This window comes from Amphiprion ocellaris, chromosome 18 (genome assembly GCF_022539595.1).
Source record: "Amphiprion ocellaris isolate individual 3 ecotype Okinawa chromosome 18, ASM2253959v1, whole genome shotgun sequence".
NCBI classification, from domain to species: domain Eukaryota; kingdom Metazoa; phylum Chordata; class Actinopteri; family Pomacentridae; genus Amphiprion; species Amphiprion ocellaris.
Window position 1 is genome coordinate 7,758,911 of NC_072783.1, and position 19,673 is coordinate 7,778,583.

The 19,673-nt window shown below is 34.9% G+C and overlaps 1 long non-coding RNA gene across 2 annotated transcripts in view; it reads left to right on the forward strand.

Annotated features, from left to right (window-relative positions):
* The first annotated feature begins 228 nt into the window (after positions 1–228).
* Positions 229–19,673, forward strand: part of LOC111563062 (uncharacterized) — a 48,675-nt gene continuing 29,230 nt past the window's right edge. Inside the window, exons 1-3 of one of the 2 annotated variants that reach the window (XR_002745654.2) lie at positions 229–789; positions 12,956–13,040; positions 14,464–14,997. This is a non-coding gene — a long non-coding RNA (uncharacterized LOC111563062). Of the gene's footprint in view, positions 790–12,955; positions 13,041–14,463; positions 14,998–19,673 lie in introns of those variants that run through there. The other variant, XR_008599480.1, reaches the window with a different exon arrangement.

Sequence of the window (19,673 nt, forward strand, 5' to 3'; positions counted from 1 at the left end):
TAGGTGGGTTACATAAACAAAATTGTTATTTACATAGTTGAAATAAACTGTGTATGGGAAAGAGTGTGTGTGTTGGGTGGGTTGATCTACATCATTACATTTAAAGGATAAGAAAATGAAAAACAGACTCATCCAGTTAGCTGTTCATTGGTCAAGGGTTGAAGGTGAAGTTGTTTTCCAGTGTGGGGATTGGTTAGGGATGCGGAAGTGACTGTGAGGGGGCGGGGAAATAAACAAGAGCCCTAACGGTGACCAGCGATGTGTTTTAGAAGTTAAACAAGTTGTTTAAAGTCCGAGTTTCTATTAGTTAGATTTGATTATTAAATCTTTTTATTTTGCCTCGCTGGATGCGTATAGTTGTGGACCGCAGATGCACAGATGTTGTTTTTATTTTCATTGATCAAAACGGAGATTCTGTGTGAGCGGGTTCAAGCTAACGGCTAGGCTAACCGCTAAAGCTAACGGCTAAGCTAACGGACGGGCTAGCGTCCTCACGGCCTGAGTGGACTTTTTAGCGGACAGACTGAGGTGTTTCTGGACCAGGAGTTACCTGCCGCCCCTCAGACCTGCGGTTCTTTTACCGGGACCTTGGATTGTTTGTCGGCGGACCGCTGGCTTTCACACACCGGGCTGTGAACTCCGCTACGGGGATCCTGTTGGCTGCTAACTGAGACATTTGCTGACGGTGGAGGAGATCAACTACTCCGTGGGCTGCTTCCTGTAAATCACCGTGGGGTTTTCCACTCACGACCATCTGGAGATCAACTCACAGGCCTGCAACGTTTTGAGGTTGGAATGTTTTGTGTTAATTATTAATTTAAATTAAAGGGAAGGTACCCCATCCAGCTTATTAAGAGGTACTAGTTTGAGTTATTTTGTGTTTTAAAAATGATAAAATTGAAAGGAATATATTTTTTGCCATTTAATTTAGAACATTTAAAGTGCTTTTATTTAGCTTGACTACAACCCAGTTGTCTGGGGTCAGTTATTTAAATTAGCGCGTATTAAGTGTGGATAGATCTAAAGGTTTGAAGTTTTCGTAACAAGGTGAGTCTAATCCACATCAGGTAAACCTTAAGGTAGCTACCTTAGTAGTACGAACCCAAACATCCCAGTATCTTAAACTACCACTATTAAAAATCATCATACTCTTAAATTATGGGTGCTGGTAGATCCAGATGTTGGTAGATCCAGATGTTGGTAGATCCAGGTGTTGGTAGATTCAGGAAAAACAACAACAAAAAGCAACTAAATACAACTGGGAGCAATCATCTATTTATCAATGCTGACAATATGTTAATGTTTGAGTGATTTTAGACAAACTTTGATGTATTTTGACCAAATTCTGATTAATTCTGGACACAATTTGAGTCCTTTTAGACCATTTTAACCAAATTTGGAACAAGTTTCATCACTTTTTAGACAAATTTTCAGCTATTTTGGACAATTTGGACAGTTTTTTTTAAAGAGAAGGAGAAAAAATTAAACGAAATACAACTGGGAGCAATCATCATTTTATCAATACTGACAATATGTCAATGCTTGAGTCGGTTTGGACAAATGGAAATTGGATAATTACGGACACTATTGGAGTCCTTTTAGACCATTTTAGCCTAATTTGGCACAAGTTTGATCAGTTTTTAGACAAATTATGTGCTAATTTGGACTTTTTTTTTAAAGAGAAGAGGTAAAAACAACAATTAAACAGCTGGGAACAGTCATCGGGTCATCAATGCTGACAATATGTTAACGTTTGAGTCATTTTGGACAAACTTTGATGTATTTTGACCAAATTCTGATTAATTCTGGACACAATTTGAGTCATTTTAGACTATTTTAACCAAATTTGTAACAGGTTTAATTGCACACAAACCTAAATTTATTTTTTTTTACAAAAATAAATGGAACAAATTCACTGGTTCCAGCTACTCTAGTGTGTAAATCTTCTGAACGTCTTCATTGCAGTTGCAGCTCTAATCTCGATAAACCAACAAATTTTAAAACACCTGAAATATTCTACGTTTCTACGGACTTAGAGGTTGTTTTTTAAGCAAGTGAAGGGTCGAAACTCAGTATTATTTCCAGTTTTTGCTGCAAAAAACACACATTTTAAAGGAATTTTTGGAAATGTTGTACAAAATTCAAATTTGTTAGCTGATTTAAAATATATGAACCGATAAGGTAAAAGAAGAAGGTCGTCCACGTCAGTAAACGTAGATCAGCTGTAGTACCCGACTGTTAGATACGACATCGGAGCTGTCATGTGACTAGAGTTAGGTCATATACTGGCTAATAAGTTCACACTGTGTTATTGATTAATTGATTATTGATTGATTGATAAGGCTGCTGACTGTCAGATCGGGAAATTATTTAAAATTTTCATCCCTCATCACGACAGTCCTGCAAATTTTGATCGTTCCACGTAAATAAAATCTGAGTAAATGCATTAGTGCAGTTATATAATAGCTAAATAAACGTGCACTTACACGTGCACACTGAGTAGAAACTATCCCCAAAGTACATTTAGTAAGAAGAAGAAGATGTCATCTATGATCTTTTGTCAGAGCTGAGAACAGCGAGTCCTGGACCTGAGAGGATTATTCTGGAGTTCCATCTTCTCACAAAGGATCACAGACAGATAAAAAAACACAAAGATCTAGTCAGAACCTGATATCCTGGTTCTGTAGTCTGACACATCTGCTGCATATTGACCACCATGCTTCAGGTTTTTACTGCAATATGAGGATTTATTTACATATAAGAGACTTTAAATTCACAGAGGCAGCGCTGTAAAAACACAAATATTCACTTTAACATCAGATAAATAGAATATATGAGACAAATGACAAAAAACAGACAAAAAAGACAAAAAACAACAAAAACAGGAGAAAATATGCCAAAAACGAAACACAAAACGACAAAAAATGAGACAAATGATACGACACAAAACAAGAGACAAAAAATTAGACAAAAAAGTTACAAAGTGACAAAAAAACAGACACGACAAAAAATTTGACAAAAAATGACAAAAGCGAGACACAAAACAACAAAAAATAGACATAAAACACAAAACGACAAAAACGAGAAACAAAACAAAAACACGAGACAAATGACAAAAGTCAGACAAGAAAGACAAAAAACAACAAAAGCAAGACAAAATATTACGAAAATGGACAAAACAAAAACGAGACAAAAATGATAAAAGCAAGAAACAAAACGACAAAAACAGTTCATAAAACAGCGAATCAAGTGAAACAAAATGATAAAAATAACAAAAATAAGACAAAATATTACAAAAATGAGGCACAACTACAAAAAACAAAACAACAAACAATGCGACAAACGACACAAGCAAGACAAAAACACCCACAAAATGACAAAAGCGAGAAACAAAACGACAAAAGGATGAAACGACAAAAGTCAGACAAAAAAGACGAAGAACAGCAAAAATAAGACAAAATATTACAGAAGTGAGACACAAAATGACAAAAACAAGAGACAAACGATATGACAAAACAAGAAAGAGACAAAAAATGATACAAAAAAGCTACAAAGTGACAACAAAATGGACAAATGACAAAAACAAGACAAGAAATGACACAAATGAGACAGAAAATGACAAAAGTGAGAAACACAACCAAAAAATAGACACAAAACAGCCAAAACGATGCTCAAATCAAGCAAAGCGAAACGCAAAATGACAAAAATGAGAAACAAAATGAGACAAGATGAGACAAATGACAAAAGTCAAACAACAAAACAAGACAAAATACTACAAAAATGAGACACAAAACGACAAAAAAATGGACAAACGACAAAAAATTGGACAAAAAATTGGACAAAAAATGACCAAAGCGGGACACAAGACGACTAAAAAATAGACATAAAACACAAAACGATGCTCAAAACAACTAATAAAGTGAAAGACATGTTGAGAAGCATGGAGGTATGAGATCCCAGAATCAGTCATTTATAAGGGCTGACTGAGATCTCATAGGGGGTGTTGAGAAGCATGGAGGTATGAGATCCCAGAATCAGTCATTTATAAGGGCTGACTGAGATCTCATAGGGGGTGTTGAGAAGCATGGAGGTATGAGATCCCAGAATCAGTCATTTATAAGGGCTGACTGAGATCTCATAGGGGGTGTTGAGAAGCATGGAGGTATGAGATCCCAGAATCAGCCACAAGGGGGAGACTCTGGCAGAATAACAGCTAAATAAGGGAATATTGTGATATTATAACCTGTGATTTATAACTGATTCATGCGATAACCTAATAAATGTGTTAAAGCTAACACAAATACCTATTTTTATAATCTTTGTTTAAGAAGTAACTAAGTCAGAACAACAACTCACTGTGAAAAGTGATGTTTTTGATTAATATGAGGAACTGATGCTTTATGAAATGGAAATGCTTTTAAGAGTTTTGATTACTATGAAACTGAGATGTTTTAGAAAGAGTCTTGATTACTGTTAAATTAAGAGGTTTTTAACTTAGTAAAGAAGTGAGAAGTCAAGAGCTAAGGTGAACTGGGGTCAAGTGTTCACAGTAAAGGTTATTAACCTCGAAATAGACTTCAGGGATTTTTGTGGCTGGTGGAACAGTCCAGAACAGGTGGGTTTGGTTCCTCCAGAGCACGCAGAGGCCATGAGGTTGGTGGATGGAAGCAGTGCACGAATGAGGAGGGGGATGGATGCTGTCATCATGTATGTTAATTAAGTGTGCAGTTTTTGCATATGCAAAAGGTTCAGTTGTTGTATAAATTGCACTGGATCAAGACACGAGTGGGGAGAGTTACGAGGTGATCACTGGATGCAAGCCAGGCAACATGAAGGATTTTACCAGGTAACTTGGAAGAGAATTCAACATGATCTGCAAAGGAATAACTATTCCACAGGAATTATGGATTTAAGAACTGCTCCTTCTGCACTGTTTGAGGATTACAGAACGGTGATCTAACAATAGCACTGACTGAAGGAACATTACTGAACTCTATCATTTCCAAAGGATTAACACCAGAGTGGATTATAACAAAGTTTTTATTGGGCCAAACAACATAAAGGATACAAGCAGATCTAAATGGGGACTGAACTCTCTCTCCACCTCCTCCCTGGAGCAGAGCCCCAGTGGCTCATCGGTCTTCAGGTGAGCAGCCAGGTGAGGCCACACCTTCTGCTCTCCCCCTCCAAATTACATAGTCTGGGTGATTATTACTCTTCTTAGATAAAAGCATAGTTCCAGTTAGGAGTCATATTAGAGGATTGTTATAGAAATTAATGTTTAATTGGTTGTCTGATGATTTATGGGCTATTGCTATTTCCCTGCTGAAATATTATAATAAAATATTCATCCTGCAATTAAAGTTAACAGATTGGAAATTCTATTTATTTTTATCATGATAATGAATTAATCACATATATCTTCTCAGTTTGTAAAAAGTCAGGTTACTGTGTGCATTACATCTAAAACTGGTTCTGTCAGATTACCTAGTTGTTGGGGCCGAGGGTGGCCTTTTCTAAACTTATCCTTGGGGTTATCCATTCCTTAACCTCTAAATTTAAACCTAGCAACTTACCAAGTGCAGAATCCGATGAGAGAAAAGCTGCTGTTAACAGACGTGACTGGTAATTAATTTGACCATTGGAAAGTGGCTACTCAGTTGAGTTAGTTATCAGTGGAAGCAGGATAGGCGTCTGGATGGAGGCAGTTAGAAGCTAGGCGAATTTTCTCATTAACCAGCTTAAACGTTCCTCAGATCTCATCTGGGTTGTACCATATGGGCTACGGGAACCGGACCCGTTAGATGGAGAGCTGGTCCAGTAATCCTCTGATAGTTAATTGATGAATTCGATTAATTTAGGAGGTTACTGGCCCTAGGATTTAACACACAAAATGACAAAAATGAGACAAAAAACACAAGCGAGACAAAAAATGAGAAACAAACGACAAAAAATGAGACAAATGATGAGTCTGACAAAAAAGACAAAAAACAACAAAACCAAGACAAACTATTACAAAAATGAGACACAAAATGACAAAAATGAGAAACAAAATGACAAAAATTAGACAAAAAGCACAAGCGAGACAAAAAGGAAACACAAAACAAAAAAAACAAGAAACAAAGCGACAAAAACACGAGACAATCGACAAAATTCAGACAAAAAACAACAAAAACAAGACCAAATAATACAAAAACGAGACATAAAACAACAAATGATGCAAATGACACGAAACAACAAAAAAGAGACAAAAATTTTCACCAAAAAAGTTAGAAAGTGAAAAAAAATGGACAAATGAGACAAAAGAATGACATGAAACAACAAAAACAAGACAAAATATTTAATTTTTTACACTTTGAGGGCCGGATTGGACCCTCTGGAGGGCCGGTTTTGGCCCGCAGGCCTCATGTTGGACACCCCTGGTTCAGAGAATCAAACTGAATACAGCTCCTTGTTCCACCTGTTAATGGAAACAGAAGATAAATACCTGAATGTAAACAAATTCTGCAAGGCTCTTGTTGGTAAAGAAGTCCGACAAGTTTAACTTCCTGTTTAGCATCAGAGGCTAACGACATTCACTGTAAAAGCTGCAGAGTTGGAGAGAATAAGAGGAGTTTTCTAACAAATCTGATGAAGATAACGGCATTAACTGAAGGAAAAACATCTTTTAAAGAAGTTTAATCCAGAAAGATGAAGTTTTAAGGTTCTAATGTGGATAAAAAGTTCAGCAGAGGAGGTGAGAAGTGAAGCAGGGGGTCAGATTATTAACTCGTAGTTCAGCATTTCTACAGTTTAAATCCTCTTTACAGCCCTAAACATGCAGCAGGGAGGAAATATTCAGAATAATTAAAGGATTTCTGGTAAATGAGTCGACCTCCAGGTCACTGTCCAGCGGCTCAGTTCAACTTCCTGTTTATTAAAATAAGAGCTTCTCCACACATCAGGCCTCAGTTTATAGAAAAATAACAAGAATTTATTTATTTAACAGGTTTTTTATGCCACTTTCTGGAACTTATATCATCAATTTTACTTGTAGGAAGGAAAACAATAAACACTTTCTCACTTTAAAACTTTAAAAGTGGATTTGTAAAGATAAATGATGAACAGAAGCAGCAAAATAGTTTATAAAATATGAATTAAATTACAGATTTTGGCTGATTGTTGAAGGAAAAGTCCAACTAAGTGTTAATTCTTCTGTTCAGAAAATAATATGTTAAATTAAACATTTTACTTTATAAAGATGTTAAAGGTCCTCCAGTTAGCATTAGCTTATCCTCACCATTATTCTAAAATATGTCTAGAAAACATTAAATAATGTAAATTATTCTGTTATTTTCAATGTAACTGGGAACCTAAACCCTAAAAATAATACTTTAAAATTAAAAATATAAATGTTAGAATCCTGTAACGTTCAAAAACTGTGAAAATATTATGAATATCTGTAAAATTATGATATTTATAACTGATTTAAATGTAGTAAAATGGTCAACAATGCCGTCAACGCCTAGAGTAATACTTTATTTTCTGTGGTTTTACTTTACAAAAATTAACAAATCAGGGAAAAACAATTAACAACATTTTAGACAATTATTTTCAATTTTTCAATCCTTAACATACATGATATTTCTTTAAAATAACGACAAATATTTGTTTAAAAAAATTACAGTTAAAGAGTCTAATTTTACATTTAAACATTGCAAAAGCAAGAATTACCATTTATAGAAATACATTATTTACAGATATTTTTGTTGTTTTTTACAGCTAAAAACTATAAAAATATCTGTGAAATTGTGATATTTTTAGCTGATTTAAATGTAGTAAAATAGTGAAAGTAAAAAAACAAATTATTTAGTGTTTTATCCTTGTTTTTTTCTGCAGGTAACATGTAGATTAATACTTTATTTTCTGTGATTTAGCTTAAAAAATTAACAAATCAGGGAAAACAACATTTAAACAACAGTTTCAGTAGTTATTTTCCATTTTTTATTCCTTAATATAATTTTTTTTCAAATAAATATCTGAAAAATATGTTTTTTATTTTTTTTACTAATTTTAATACAGTTAAAAAAAATTAATTTTACAGTCAAACATTGCAAAAGAAAGAATAACCTTTTATTGAAATGCATTATTTACACTTCATGTCTGTTTTTTACAGTTAAAAACAATAAAAATATATGTAAAATTATATTTTTATTTTTTTTATAAGTTTTGCTTTAGTTCAGACGACATAGAGAGAAACGGCTGAATTTAATTGATTTCTTTGAGGATCAGTGAATAAAAATAGCTGCTTTGATGATCGGAAAAAAGCTGAATGTCTAATAATCGGACTGATATTCATCAGAATTTCAGGTTTTTATCTTTAATAGTTCCTCAGATATTTCAGCGTGAGAGAAAACCTGCTGAAAGTCATTTGACGAGTGATTTTTATACAAACTTACCTCCAGAATAATTTCTTTTATCAACCTAAAACCTCCCAGAAATCCAGATTTGATGCTATAAAAGGAGAAACTGTAGTAAACTTTGGATGATTTGAGGTGGAATTATCCAAATTCTCTTCAGTGTTTACTAGTTTATCTCTGATTTAGTCGCATACGGAGGTTATTTTTCTATAAAATCGTAGCTGTGAGAGAAAATCTGTAAATGTGAAAAAAGCAGCAGGTGGTTCATCAGTACAACGACTGACTTTGAGATTATCACCGAGGAACTGCTTGAAATAAACTTGTTAGTTTGAGAGAGTTTCTAAAAGAGCCTCCACCTGTGGCTCATTTTCCTTTTAAGACGTCAGTCGAACGAAAAGAACAATAAAAAGGCAAAATATGACCATGAAAAGATCAAAATTATGACCAAAAAGTGATGAAAAAGAACAACAGAGGCAACATATAACCAAAAAATGATGAAAATGAACAATAAAGACACAAAATGCGACCAAAAATGATACAAGAACAATAAAGAGGCAAAATATGACCATGAAATGATTAAAAACAACAATTAAAGAGGCAAATTATGACCAAAGAATTATGAAAAAGAACAATAAAGACACAAAATATGACCAAAAATGATACAAAAAGAACAATAAAGAGGCAAAACATGATTTTAAAAAAAGAACAATAAAGAGGCAAAGTATGATTTAAAAAAAAGAACAATAAAGAGGTAAAATATGAGCAGAAAAGAGCAAAATAAACAATAAAGGAGCAATATATGACACAAAAAGAACAATAAAGAGGCAAAATATGATTAATAAAGATTAAAAAAAGAACACTGAAGAGCCAAAATATGACCAAAAAATATAAAAAAGAACCATACAAATGCAAAATATTAGCACAAAAGACTAAAGTAAACTATAAAAAGGCGAAATATGACCAAAAAAAGACTGAAATAAACAATAAAGAGGCAAAATATGAAAAAAACAATAAAAGGGCAATATAAGACTGCAAAAGATAAATATAAACAATAAAGAGTCAAAATATGACCAAAAAGTTTAAGAAAATCAACAATTAAAGAGGCAAAATGTGACCAAAAAAGAGCAATAAAGAGGCAAAATATGACGAAAAAAGACAAAAAATAAACAATTTGGAGGCAAAATATAACCCAGAAAAGATTAAAATAAAGACTGAAGAGGCTAATTATTTTTTAAAAGATAAAAACAGAACAATAAGGATGCAAAATATGACCAATAAAGATTAAAAATGAACAATAGAGGCAAATTATCACCAAAAATGATGAAAAAAAAAACAATTAAGAGGCAAAATATGACCGAAAAAGCAAAATAAAGAAGCAAAATATATATTAAAAAAAGATTTAAAAATAACAATATAGAGGGAAAATATGACCAAAAAAATACTGAGGCATTAAAGACAGTAAAGGGGCAAAATTTGAAAAAGTTTAAAAAAGAACAATAGAGGCAAATAAAACCACAAAAGATAAATATAAACAATAAAGAGTCAAAATATGACCAAAAAATTAGATAAAAGAGCAATCAAGAGGCAAAATATGACTAAAAAAAGACAAAAAATAAACAATTTGGAGGCAAAATATGACCAAAAAAAAAGATTTTAAAAAATAGTGGCAAAAAATGGCCAAAAAATTATGAAAAATAAAAATTAAAGAGACAAACTATGACCCAAAAAAATATAAAAATAAAAAATAAAGAGGCAAAAATATGACCAAAAAAGGACTAAAATAAACAATAAAGAGGCAAAATATGACCAAAAAATTTAAAAATAAACAAGTAGGCAAAATTTGACAAAAAAAGACTAAAATATACAATAAAGGGGAAAAATATGACCAAAAACAATAAAAATAAACAATAAAGAAGCAAAATATGAGGAAAAAATGTTCAAAATGAACATTATAAAGGCATTGTTCCTTTAAAAAGATAAAAACAGAACCATAAAGAGGCTAAATATGCCTCCACCTGTGGCTCCTTTTTCTTTCTAAATGCTCGTCGAACCTCTTTCTTCTCCCTCCGTCCTCCTCCTCGTCTCCCGGCTGATATCGATCCACAGACTTACCTCTGGAGGTCGTCTCCATGGCGACGGGTCACAATAAAACCCCCGAGCTGCTGGAGAGAAACACTGAAACCTTCAGTGAATGAAACGGTGGAGCTCCGGGTTTAGGAGGACGTCTGGACCATGTTGTTGGTCGTCCTGAAGGGTCGGAATCAGCAGAAATAAAGAGAGAAAGAGTTTATTTCTGTTATTCAGATGTTTAAACCTCCTCCACACCCATAAACCGACCTGTTCACGCTTCCATCGGTGTTTTATGGAGCTCTTAAATGCTCCGCAGAGTTCACTTTATCGTTCCTGAAACAGCCGTAAACATAAACACATAATACAGTGCTGATCACACTGGAGGTTAGTTTTATTCTCCACAGGACAAAGACCTGCCTCTGATAAGTATTTTTACCCTCTGGACCTCATTAGACGCGTTATATTTATTAAACTGCTAGAAACTGTAAAAACATGCATCTGAATCAGTGGATTTTTAACTTTCCCAGCAGCAGAAACAATTAGCAAAAATGACCAAAACATAAGCAAAACACACAAATATATAACCAAAGCGAGGCTAAATATGACCAAAAAAGAGAAAAAGAACAATAAAGAGGCAAAATTGTTCAATTTGGTCAATTTTGGTCATCTCCTTTTAGCTTTTATTAGCTTCATTTAGCTTCTGATAGCTCCTGTTAGCTCCTAAAGGCTAAAGAATGCCTCTGTGAGCTCCAGTTAGCTCATTTGACCTCCTGTTAGCTTCTGTTTGCACCTTTTAGCTCCAGCTGGTTTCTTTAATAGCTACTAACAGCTAAAGAATGCTTCTGTTAGCTGCAGTTTGCTCCTGTGCTGCTCCTACTTCTGATGGCTCCTATTAGCTCATGGTAACTTCTGTTGGCTCTTTTGTCTGACTTTCTGGTTAGTATGTTAGCTTGTAATCAGTTTAAGTAACTTTTACACAACAAAAAACTCCAAATTCTGACCTTCTAGAAGCCAAACAATTAATCCGTTCGTCCAGGAACTAATCAACAATGAAAGTAACCCTCATTTGTGGCTCTAATTTGCATGTTTTTTAATGTTTAGAACATGAAGTTAGCGTCAGCGTTGTGTTTGGTTTGTCGTATGGCGTGTTATCTGCTGCATTTATTCAGCAGTTTGAGGACTTTTCTGCAGGAAATGCGACGACACAAAGCGACCACTCACTGACTGATGTTCTCCAGAGCTCGTCGGGTTAGAGGCTAATTATACGGTTCTTCATGTTCTCTCTCGTCCTCCCTCCATTATCCTCCTTGATGTATCACCTTTTCACTTGCAAATGACCGACACCATTGAGTCGGGCCACTCCGCTCCAGAAGTGGCACTTTTTCCTCCAAGAATAGCCCATAATAAGTCTCCGTGTGGTCAAGGACAATAGGCGGCTTTTAATCTCCATAACGACTGCTGCCGCTGCATGGCAATGCTTCCTGCAGGGAGTTTAACAGAAACCACAGCGTTTATGGATTATACGCAGACTGTAGGTTCTCTGTCTGTTTACTTAGAACCAATAAAAAAAATTCCGGGTTACACAAAGATGACAGATTTGTTCTGCTGCAGTTGATCAGTGTGAATTTATTAGTGAGAAACAGAAACTGAAGAAAATAATCCTCTGTTGTCAGGTAAAAAAACTGAAAGATGCTTAAAGATTCATTTATTGTTTCTGCGGCTTCTTTTTAGAACCTAAGACGACATTGTTTAGAACCACAGACTTCATCCCTTAGAACCGTACGTGACGTCCTTAAGAAATGCAGACAACATCCTTTAGAACCACAAACGTCCTCCTTAAGAACCGCAGACGTCCTCCTTTAGAACCACAGACGTTCTCCTTTAGAACCGCAGACAACGTCCTTTAGAACCACAAAAGGCAGCCATTAGAACTCCAGAGGACATCCTGTAGAACCACAGATGACATCCCTTAGAACTGTAGCCGACATCCTTAAGAAACGCAGACGACATCCTTTAGAACCAGACGACATCCTTTAGAACCAGACGACATCCCTTAGAACCACAGATGACATCCTTTAGAACCACAGACGACATCCTTGAGAACCACAGACGGCAGCCTTTAGAACTGCAGACGGCATCCTTTAGAACCTCAGGCGACATCTTTTAGAACCACAGACCTCATCCTTTAGAACCACAGATGGCAGCGTTTAGAACCACGGACGGTATCCTTTAGAACTACAGACGACCTCCTTTTGAACCGCAGATGACCTTCTTTAGAACCGCAGGCGACATCTTTTAGAACCACAGACCTCATCCCTTAGAACCACAGATGACATCCTTTAGAACCACAGATGACATCCTGTAGAACCTCAGCTTGATTCTTCCTGCTGGTTTTGACAGTACTTCATGAGAACCGAGTCCTTCACAGATGATGTCATCTGATTAGTCTTCTGAATTTAAATATTTTGTTCTTGGTTCCCCTGCAGGTCTCCAGTGGAACGGTTCCACGACTACAGTGTCAGTGATGTGACCTTCAACCCCCATGGAGCTCCGCCTGCCTCCAGGAAGAAGGTACGAAAACCAAACGCACCCCGAGTTCTAAAGTTCTTTCTTTGACTAGAAAGATTGCCTCGGTTCTGTAGTGGGGAAACAGTAGTTAGCACTTAACGAGCTAGCTAGCTAGGTATTAGTTATCATAGTTATCTAGAAGATGCTAACGGGGCTGTACGACATTAAAGGGCTGTTCTGGTCAATCTCTGCCTTGATGGTAAACTGACTTCCTGCAGCATCATGAAGACGTTCAGGAAACACGGAGGGCGACGAGACTTTATCCAGACAGAACAACGTATTTACAGGACGAGCTGTAAATTGGACGTACCTTCTCATTTTATCTTTATTTTCATGACTATTTTCACTGTAGATTCTCAATGAAGGCATCAAAACTATGAGTGAACACAGCTGGAATTATGTAGGAAACAAAGTGTGAAATGAGTCAAAACATGTTTTATATTTTAGATTCTTCAAATTATTCAATTTGAATTACAAATTACCAATAATGATTCAAAATCTGTCCAAAATAACTTGTAAACTGAGTTGAAATTAGTCCAAAATGACTTGAAATCTGTTTAAAACTACTCAAAATTTCCCTAAATGTGTTAAAAATATGTCCAGAATTTAAGTCTTGTCATAAATGACCCTGAACAAGTCCCCAAAAAACTCAAATTTTGTTCAAAATGATTGAATTTGTTCACATGAATTAAAAATGACCAACAGTGACTCAAAATCTGTCCAAAATAACTCATAAAACCAGTTTAAATTTGTCTAAAACTGAATTGAAACTTGTGTTCAGTGACTGGAAATGTGTCCTAAATTACTCAAAAATCATTCAAACTGACTCAGACATTATCCATTATGAATAACTATTTGCCCACAATGACTTGAAACTTGTGCAGAACTACTCAAAACTTCTCTAAACATGTTAGAAATGATCCAAAATTTTTAAAATCTTGTCCCAAACGACTCAAAAGAAGTCCCACAAAAGTCAAAGTTTGTTCAAAATGGTTCAATTTGAATTAAAAATTGCCAATAATGACTCAAAACTCTGTCTAAAATAACTTGTAAAACGAGTTGATTTGAGTCCAAAATGACTAGAAACCTGTTCAAAAGGTACTCAAAATTTCCCAAAACATGTTCAAAATGTTACAAAATGACTCAAAATATGTCCAAAATTTGTTAAATCTTGTCGTAAATGACCCAAAAGAAGTCTCGAATAACCCTGAACAAGTCCCAAAAAAACTCCAGTTTTGTTCAAAATGATTCAATTTGTTCAGAGTTTATTTCCTGGTTCTGCTGGTGAGTTAAACATGTTCCATCCTCCACTTTTACATCTAAATGCTAAATAAAGATGCCTCCTGAGAGTAATTTCTCTCCTGCAGCTTTTTCAACGTGACGTTCTGAATAAACCATCAGCGATAATCTCTCATTTCTCCTCAAGATAAAAAAACTCCTTGATTCGTCTTCGGGGCTTTTTATCGGCGCCGAGAGACAAACAGAATGTGGATGTTCAGCAGAAACTCCGTCTGAATGGTTGTGATCGTCCTCTGAGGATGGGAGGTGTAATCCGTCTGAAGGAGGAGGTTTAGGAGGACGTCAGGTGGCTCAGATGGAGCTCCAGATCTGCTGTTTGGCAGAAGAACCGAAGCGTCGGCCGTTTGGAGGTCAAGAGGTTGTTGGGCTGCTGGTTGGAACCAAACAGGAAGCACTCGAACCTCAGCGAGCAGATTTATCTCCAGTGCCAAGGCTTTGTCTGTTTCCAACACCAATGACAATATAAACTGGATAAATCTGCCTTTCATCAGGATGATCTGGGGCTGACGAAGAAGAAGCTTTTTCTGCTGTTAAATCTGAATAAACCCAGAATAGACAGGATTTAGTCTGTTAAAAAACGTTACAAGCAGCGATGCCAGAAAACTTTAAAAACTGTGAAACTTACCGCAAACGTCTGTTAAATAAAGAGATTTATAGCCGATTTAAATGCAGTAAAACTGTGTTGATTTGACAAATGACACTCAAATGACAAATTTTACAAAATGTAAAGAATCTGTTCAACATATTTCCAACGTCAGACAGAAAAGGAGGCCCACATACTGTAGATCTTCTTTCCAGATGTCTCAAAATCTGTTCAAAATCACGTAGAACTGTCTAAAATGACTCAGTTATCCAGAATGACTCTTTTTTCAGCCCAAAATGACTTTAAACGTGACCAAAATGATGCAAAGCCTGTTCAAAGGGACTTAAAATGAGTCCACAATTACTTCAGATTTGTCATTTTTGTCAAACACCAACCAACACAGACACCAACCTTGTCTAAAAGGACTTGTCTAAAACTGTGACACTTACTGCAAATGTCTGTTAAATAAAGATATTTATAGCCGATTTAAATGCAGTAAAACTGAGTAATTTTATCATTTACACATTGTAAAAGAACAAATTATTTTTATAAAAATATAGATTTTTTTTTGATGTGTACATAAGCTATATTTTTGGCCTGCTTTTTTAAAATTATAATTAAGACATGAATAAATTTTTTTAGGGATGGATTTATAGGAAACCTTTTACACATTGCTGTTGTCTTAATTGAGGATTTCAAGCAAATTATGCTTCAAAGCTGCCAAAATGAGTCACGTGAGTTTGTGTTTTAGTAAATTAAGCATTTTCATTATTAAATTTTGACAAATTTCCTCCTGATTGCATGAAAAACCCTTTTCAATTTGTTTGTTCTGCTCATTATCAGGCGTTAACTTTTCTTTTCTGAGGCCATAAAAAGCTTACATTTGATTTCTAAAAGTCCATCCATCGTTTCTGGAGTCAGCTGGAGTTTGTGGCACTTTGACTTTTCGGGGAAAAGAATGTCATTCAGGACCATTTTGAGTCGTTTAAAAAAAAAAAAAAAAAAGTTATTCAGGACAAATTTTGAGCCACTTTGGAAGGAAATTAGTATTTTGAATATATATATATATATATATATATATATATATATATATATATATATATATATATATATATATATATATATATATATATTTCTTTTGTTAACCATTTTGTCATTTTATAAACCAAACAACTAAATAATTCAGAAAAAAATCAATAAATAAAATAAAGCCCTACTCTTGGCCACTGGAAGCCCAAACATCCTTCAAAAGTTGGATTTTAATCATAACATCTCCCAAATTAAGAGAATTCAAAGTTTCTTGTTAATTGTTTTACACATTTTCTGTCATCTTGATTCAGGATTTAAAGCTATTTATGCGTAAAAGAGAGCAAAATGAGGTTTTGTTTTAGTTGCAATCAGTGTTTTTATTATTATATTTTGTCAAATTTAAACTTGATTGAATGAACACTTGATAAAACCATGTTATTATCATGATTAATTCAAAACAAACTTATCAGTGTTGTTCTGCGGTGGTTCAGGTGTTTGGTTTTCCTGGCTGAGGCCGTTAGAAATTAAAATCTGCGTCCGTCTGTCATTTATCTGTCGATTTGACATCCAGCAGCTCCTCTGAAACCACCTCTCAGCTCCAGCAAACAGGACTCTTCCTGCCGTGGAGGAGTTTAGCGGTGACAGCTGACATCCCGGTGTGTCGCTGTAAATCCTCCTGCCGGTGCGTCAGACTAAACCTTCCCCCTAATTGACAGAGCAGAGGATGTTTCGTGTCGTGTCTGTGCAGATAACGATGCGATTCTGAATCCAGCGGGTGGATGAAATACGAAGAACTTCAGCTCACATTTATTCCAACACTGAGACAGCAGTTCAGGAGTTCCAGCTGCATTTATTTTAACCTTCTCTACTCCAGCTGTCACTTTAACTCACTGATTCATTTTTAAAGTCCTGCAGCTCTAAGAAAGAGAACAACATGAAGAAGGAGAGACAACTCAGATGTGTTCTGGCAGCAGGACTCAGTTAAAATGACAGAAATCATTTATTTTACAAAATGTAAAAAGTCTGTTCAACATATTTCCAACATCAGACAGAAAAGGAGGCCCCACATACTGTAGATATTCTTTCCAAATGTCTCAAAATAACTTGTAACTGTCAAAAATGACTCTGTTATCCAGAATGACTTTTTTTGTCCCAGAATTACTTTAAATGTGACCAAAATGATGCAAAGCCTTTTCAAAAGGACTTAAAATGCGTCCACAATTTCTTCAAATTTGTCATTTTTCTCAAACACCAATCAACACCGACACCAACCTTGTCTAAAATGACTGAAAAGTTGTCCAAAAATAACCTAAAAACTATAGAAAATGACGTAAACCTTTACAGATTTACTTAAAAACAGTCCAAAATCACATAAAATGTAGCCAAAATTACTTAGATCATGTCCAAAATGACATCAAACCCGTCCAAAAAGATTTAAAATTTGTCCAAAATGACTCCAACCCTGTCTAAAATTACTTTGAATGTGACCACAATGATTTATAACCTGTCAAAAATTACTGAAAAGCTGTCCAAATTGACATTAGATCTGTCCAGAATGACTTAAAAGTTGTGCAGTATAACCCCAAAAGTATCGAAAATGAGTGTAAAACTTTTTCACAATTTCTTAAAAACAGCCTGAAATCACATAATATATAACCAAAATGACTTCAAACAGATTCAAAATGACATGAAACCTGTCCAGAGAGTTAAAACTTGTCCATAATGACCCCAACCTTGTCTAAAATTAGAATGTGACCAGAATGATTTATAACTGTTCAGAATGACCTAAAAATTGTGTAAAATTACTTAAAACTTGTTCACAGTGATGTAAAACTTGTCTAAAATGACTTAACAGTTGTTCAGTATAACCTAAAAAATATTGAAGATGACAAAACTTTCACAGAATTACTTAAAAAGTCTGAAAACACAACTAATTTAACCAAAAAGACTTAAAACTTGTCCAAACTGACTCCAGTCTTGTCTAAAATGACTTAAAATGTGACTAGAATGACTTACAACCGGTCTGAAATGACCTAAAAACTGTCCACAATGAGAGCAAACCTGTGTAAAGGGACTTAAAACTTGTCTAAAGTTACTTAAAATTTGTCCAACAAATGAGCAAAATGATGCAAACCCTGTTCAAAGTGTCTTAAAATCAAACCTGTCCAAAAAACCTTAAAACTTGTCCAAAATGACTCCAAACTCGTCTAAAATTCTATAAAATGTGACCACAATGTATCAGTCTAAGATGACCTAAAACTTGTTCAGCACAACTCAGTTGGTCAGAATGGCACAAAACCTGAAAAATGTGCCCATAAGGACTTAAAACTTGTCCAAAAAGATTTAAAACTTGTCCAAAGTGACACATAACCTGTCACCAATGACTTAAAAACAAGTCCAAAATGACTTTTAGCCTATCAACAATTACTCAAAACTTGTCCAAAATGACTCCAACCTCGTCTAAAATGACATAAAATGGGACCACAAAACTTGTCCAGTAGGACTTAAAACTTATTCAAACCTCTACTAATGACTCAAAAGTCCTGCACCTCTATGGAAACAGAACAACCATAAAGAAGAGGGAAATCTGAATATGTTAAAAATCTGTAGAATACTGTGAATGAAAATAGCTGCAAATGCGTGTAAAATAAAGATATTTTTAGCAGATTTAACCATTAAAAGCTGCTAAAAAACAATGTTTTGTCCATGACCTAAAGATCTTCAGTTTAGCGTCACAGAGAAGGAAAGAAACTGAAAATATTCACATTTATGAAGCTGAAATCACTGAATTTAGATGATCTTTCTTCAAAAATAACTCAGACTGTTGCCTTCAAGCACAAACTCTGTTAATGATATTCTTTGGACTTTGAGGTTGAAGAAGTTATTTCCATCCAGGTTAAATCTGACCGACGTCCTGCTGATATCAAAGCTCAGATCCTCCTGTCGGACTGATTACAGATCAATTTGCTTTCATCTTTTTGAAGAAAAATATTAAAGGATTTTCTCTTCGGGCCTCCAGGCTCCAGACTTCACAATCTGAGACGGCGTTTTGATATTCGCCAGTCATCATCTGTGATTTATTGGAGGTTTAAGTGGTTCTGTGGAGCGTCGGCGGTCCAGGAGGCTAAAAGTCAGATCCATAATCAATATCTGATCGATCAGTAATGGCTTCAGGGCTCAGTAAAGCAGGTGGAGCTGAAAAATATGTTGGATTGACTGAAAATTTAAGATTAAAACAAAGTCGACTCCAGCTGCAGTTCTTCCACCAGCCACTAGAGGCTTTAGTTTTCATGATAATCCTTTACTAATCCCACAGTGGGAACATTAGCAGCAGAAATATCAGTAGATAAGCTCCACATACAGAAGATATCTGCAACAGGTGACTTAAAATCTGTTCAAACTCAATTCTGTCTAAAATGACTCAGTTATACAGAATGACTCTTTTTTTTTTTGGTCCAAAATGACTAAATGTGACCAAAATGATGCAAACACTGTTCAAAGGGACTTAAAATGCATCCACGATTACTTCAGATTTGTCATTTTTAACAAACACCAACCAACACAGACACCAACCTTGTCTAAAATGACTTAAAAATTGTCCAAAAATAGCCTAAAAACTATCGAAAATGACAGAAAACATTTCCAGAATTACTTAAAAACAGTAGAAAATCACATAAAATATAACCAAAATTAATTCAAACAGATTCACAATGACATCAAATCTG